The following is a 6,000-nucleotide window of genomic DNA, read 5'->3' on the forward strand; positions in this document are numbered from 1 at the left end:
ATTCAGGTCATACTGTGTCCATCCATTCAGGCCATCCTGTGTCCACCCATTCAGGTCATACTGTGTCCATCCATTCAGGTCATACTGTGTCGACCCATTCAGGTCATACTGTGTCCACCCAGTCAGGTCATACTGTGTCCACCCATTCAGGTCATACTGTGTCCATCCATTCAGGTCATACTGTGTCCATCCATTCAGGTCATACTGTGTCCATCCATTCAGGTCATACTGTGTCCATCCATTCAGGTCATACTGTGTCCATCCATTCAGGTCATACTGTGTCCATCCATTCAGGTCATACTGTGTCCACCAATTCAGGTCATACTGTGTCGACCCATTCAGGTCATACTGTCTCCACCCATTCAGGTCATACTGTGTCCATCCAGTCAGGTCATACTGTGTCTATCCATTCAGGTTATACGGTGTCCATCCAGTCAGGTCATACTGTGTCCATCCATTCATGTCATACTGTGTCCACCCATTCAGGTCATACTGTGTCCATCCATTCAGGTCATACTGTGTCCACCCATTCAGGTTCTTCTGTGTCGACCCATTCAGGTCATACTGTGTCCATCCATTTAGGTCATACTGTGTCCATCCATTCAGGTCCTTCTGTGTCGACCCATTCAGGTCATACTGTGTCCAACCATTCAGGTCATACTGTGTCCATCCAGTCAGGTCATACTGTGTACATCCAGTCAAGTCATACTGTGTCCATCCATTCAGGTCATACTGTGTCCATCCATTCAGGTCATAATGTGTCCACCCATTCAGGTCATACTGTGTCCAACCATTCAGGTCATACTGTGTCCGCCCATTCAGGTCATACTGTGTCCACCCATTCAGGTCCTTCTGTGTCCACCCATTCAGGTCATACTGTGTCAACCCATTCAGGTCATTTTGTGACCATCCATTCAGGTCATACTGTGTCCATCCATTCAGGTCATACTGTGTCCATCCATTCAGGTCATACTGTCTCCACCCCTTCAGGTCATACTGTGTCCACCCATTCAGGTCATACTGTGTCCACCCATTCAGGTCATACTGTGTCCATCCATTCAGGTCATACTGTGTCCATCCATTCAGGCCATGCTGTGTCCACCCATTCAGGTCATACTGTGTCCATCCAGTCAAATCATACTGTGTCCATCCATTCAGGTCATACTGTGTCCAACCATTCATCCATTCATGCCATACTGTGTCAACCCATTCAGGTCATTTTGAGTCCATCCATTCAGGTCATACTGTGTCCATCCATTCAGGTCATACTGTGTCCATCCATTCAGGTCATACTGTCTCCACCCTTCAGGTCATACTGTGTCCACCCATTCAGGTCATACTGTGTCCACCCATTCAGGTCATACTGTGTCCATCCATTCAGGTCATACTGTGTCCATCCATTCAGGTCATACTGTGTCAACCCATTCAGGTCATACTGTGTCCATCCATTCAGGTCATACTGTGTCCATCCATTCAGGTCATACTGTGTCCATCCATTCAGGTCATACTGTCTCCACCCCTTCAGGTCATACTGTGTCCACCCATTCAGGTCATACTGTGTCCACCCATTCAGGTCATACTGTGTCCATCCATTCAGGTCATACTGTGTCCATCCATTCAGGCCATGCTGTGTCCACCCATTCAGGTCATACTGTGTCCATCCAGTCAAATCATACTGTGTCCATCCATTCAGGTCATACTGTGTCCAACCATTCATCCATTCATGCCATACTGTGTCAACCCATTCAGGTCATTTTGAGTCCATCCATTCAGGTCATACTGTGTCCATCCATTCAGGCCATGCTGTGTCCACCCATTCAGGTCATACTGTGTCCATCCAGTCAAATCATACTGTGTCCATCCAGTCAGGTCATACTGTGTCCAACCATTCATCCATTCATGTCATACTGTGTCAACCCATTCAGGTCATACTGTGTCCACCCGTTCAGGTCATACTGTGTCCATCCAGTCAGGTCATACTGTGTCCACCCATTCAGGTCCTTCTGTGTCCACCCATTCAGGTCATACTGTGTCAACCCATTCAGGTCATTTTGTGTCCACCCATTCAGGTCATACTGTGTCCATCCATTCAGGTCATACTGTGTCCATCCATTCAGGTCATACTGTCTCCACCCCTTCAGGTCATACTGTGTCCACCCATTCAGGTCATACTGTGTCCACCCATTCAGGTCATACTGTGTCCACCCATTCAGGTCATACTGTGTCCACCCATTCAGGTCATACTGTGTCCATCCATTCAGGTCATACTGTGTCCATCCAGTCAGGTCATACTGTGTCCACCCATTCAGGTCATACTGTGTCCATCCATTCAGGTCATACTGTGTCCATCCATTCAGGTCATACTGTGTCCACCCATTCAGGTCATATTGTGTCCATCCATTCAGGTCATACTGTGTCCACCCATTCAGGTCATACTGTGTCCATCCATTCAGGTCATACTGTGTCCATCCATTCAGGTCATACTGTGTCCACCCATTCAGGTCATACTGTGTCCATCCATTCAGGCCATCCTGTGTCCACCCATTCAGGTCATACTGTGTCCATCCATTCAGGTCATACTGTGTCGACCCATTCAGGTCATACTGTGTCCATCCAGTCAGGTCATACTGTGTCCACCCATTCAGGTCATACTGTGTCCATCCATTCAGGTCATACTGTGTCCATCCATTCAGGTCATACTGTGTCCATCCATTCAGGTCATACTGTGTCCATCCATTCAGGTCATACTGTGTCCACCCATTCAGGTCATACTGTGTCCATCCATTCAGGTCATACTGTGTCCACCCATTCAGGTCATACTGTGTCCATCCATTCAGGTCATACTGTGTCCATCCATTCAGGTCATACTGTGTCCACCCATTCAGGTCATACTGTGTCCATCCAGTCAGGCCATCCTGTGTCCACCCATTCAGGTCATACTGTGTCCATCCATTCAGGTCATACTGTGTCCATCCATTCAGGTCATACTGTGTCCATCCAGTCAGGTCATACTGTGTCCACCCATTCAGGTCATACTGTGTCCATCCATTCAGGTCATACTGTGTCCATCCATTCAGGTCATACTGTGTCCAACCATTCAGGTCATACTGTGTCCGCCCATTCAGGTCATACTGTGTCCACCCATTCAGGTCCTTCTGTGTCCACCCATTCAGGTCATACTGTGTCAACCCATTCAGGTCATTTTGTGACCATCCATTCAGGTCATACTGTGTCCATCCATTCAGGTCATACTGTGTCCATCCATTCAGGTCATACTGTCTCCACCCCTTCAGGTCATACTGTGTCCACCCATTCAGGTCATACTGTGTCCACCCATTCAGGTCATACTGTGTCCATCCATTCAGGTCATACTGTGTCCATCCATTCAGGCCATGCTGTGTCCACCCATTCAGGTCATACTGTGTCCATCCAGTCAAATCATACTGTGTCCATCCATTCAGGTCATACTGTGTCCAACCATTCATCCATTCATGCCATACTGTGTCAACCCATTCAGGTCATTTTGAGTCCATCCATTCAGGTCATACTGTGTCCATCCATTCAGGTCATACTGTGTCCATCCATTCAGGTCATACTGTCTCCACCCCTTCAGGTCATACTGTGTCCACCCATTCAGGTCATACTGTGTCCACCCATTCAGGTCATACTGTGTCCATCCATTCAGGTCATACTGTGTCCATCCATTCAGGTCATACTGTGTCAACCCATTCAGGTCATACTGTGTCCATCCATTCAGGTCATACTGTGTCCATCCATTCAGGTCATACTGTGTCCATCCATTCAGGTCATACTGTCTCCACCCCTTCAGGTCATACTGTGTCCACCCATTCAGGTCATACTGTGTCCACCCATTCAGGTCATACTGTGTCCATCCATTCAGGTCATACTGTGTCCATCCATTCAGGCCATGCTGTGTCCACCCATTCAGGTCATACTGTGTCCATCCAGTCAAATCATACTGTGTCCATCCATTCAGGTCATACTGTGTCCAACCATTCATCCATTCATGCCATACTGTGTCAACCCATTCAGGTCATTTTGAGTCCATCCATTCAGGTCATACTGTGTCCATCCATTCAGGCCATGCTGTGTCCACCCATTCAGGTCATACTGTGTCCATCCAGTCAAATCATACTGTGTCCATCCAGTCAGGTCATACTGTGTCCAACCATTCATCCATTCATGTCATACTGTGTCAACCCATTCAGGTCATACTGTGTCCACCCGTTCAGGTCATACTGTGTCCATCCAGTCAGGTCATACTGTGTCCAGGTCATACTGTGTCCATCCATTCAGGTCATACTGTGTCAACCCATTCAGGTCATTTTGTGTCACCCATTCAGGTCATACTGTGTCCACCCATTCAGGTCATACTGTGTCCATCCATTCAGGTCATACTGTGTCCATTCAGGTCATACTGTGTCCACCCATTTCAGGTCATACTGTGTCCACCCATTCAGGTCATACTGTGTCCACCCATTCAGGTCATACTGTGTCCACCCATTCAGGTCATACTGTGTCCATCCATTCAGGTCATACTGTGTCCATCCATTCAGGTCATACTGTGTCCATCCATTCAGGTCATACTGTGTCCATCATTCCAGGTCATACTGTGTCCACCCATTCAGGTCATACTGTGTCCATCCTACTGTGTCCACCCATTCAGGTCATACTGTGTCCATCATTCAGGTCATACTGTGTCCATCCATTCAGGTCATACTGTGTCCATCCATTCAGGTCATACTGTGTCCATGTCCACCCATTCAGGTCATACTGCTGTGTCCACCCATTCAGGTCATACTGTGTCCATCCATTCAGGTCATCTGTGTCCATCCATTCAGGTCATACTGTCATACTGTGTCCATCCATTCAGGTCATACTGTGTCCACCCATTCAGGTCATACTGTGTCCATCCATTCAGGTCATACTGTGTCCACCCATTCAGGTCATACTGTGTCCACCCATTCAGGTCATACTGTGTCCATCCATTCAGGTCATACTGTGTCCACCCATTCAGGTCATACTGTGTCCATCCATTCAGGCCATCATACTGTGTCCATCCATTCAGGTCATACTGTGTCGACCCATTCAGGTCATACTGTGTCCATCCAGTCAGGTCATACTGTGTCCACCCATTCAGGTCATACTGTGTCCATCCATTCAGGTCATACTGTGTCCAACCATTCAGGTCATACTGTGTCCGCCCATTCAGGTCATACTGTGTCCATATCCATTCAGGTCATACTGTGTCCATCCATTCAGGTCATACTGTGTCCATCCATTCAGGTCATACTGTGTCCATCCATTCAGGTCATACTGTGTCCACCCATTCAGGTCATACTGTGTCCATCCATTCAGGTCATACTGTGTCCATCCATTCAGGTCATACTGTGTCCACCATCCATTCAGGTCATACTGTGTCCTGTCCCATTCAGGTCATACTGTGTCCACCCATTCAGGGTCATACTGTGTCCATCCATTCAGGTCATACCAGTGTCAACCCATTCAGGTCAGGCCAGTATCCATTCAGGTCATACTGTGTCCATTCAGGTCATACTGTGTCCACCCATTCAGGTCATACTGTGTCCACCCATTCAGGATCATGTCTGTGTCCATCTGGTCAGGTCACAGCCGCGTCCAACCATTCATCCATTCATGTCATACTGTGTCAACCATTCAGGTCAGGCTGTGTCCACCGTTCAGGTCATACTGTGTCCATCCAGTCAGGGTCATACTGTGTCCACCATTCAGGTCTGGACACAGTATGACCTGAATGGGTCGACACAGTATGACCCTGAATGGATGGACACAGGCGACCTGAATGGGTGGACACAGGATGGCCTGAATGGATGGACACAGTATGACCTGGAATGGGTGGACACAGTATGACCTGAATGGATGGACACAGTATGACCTGGAATGGATGGGACACAGTATGACCTGAATGGGTGGACACAGTATGACCTGGAATGGATGGAC

General features: G+C 48.0%; 1 protein-coding gene across 3 annotated transcripts in view; it reads left to right on the plus strand.

Moving 5' to 3' along the window:
* LOC124289597 overlaps window positions 1-6,000 on the plus strand; it is a 40,237-nt gene that overhangs the window by 13,871 nt on the left and 20,366 nt on the right. The window lies entirely within an intron of this gene.

This window comes from Haliotis rubra, unplaced genomic scaffold, assembly GCF_003918875.1.
Source record: "Haliotis rubra isolate DU_JTF1 unplaced genomic scaffold, ASM391887v1 Scf444, whole genome shotgun sequence".
NCBI classification, from domain to species: Eukaryota; Metazoa; Mollusca; class Gastropoda; order Lepetellida; family Haliotidae; genus Haliotis; species Haliotis rubra.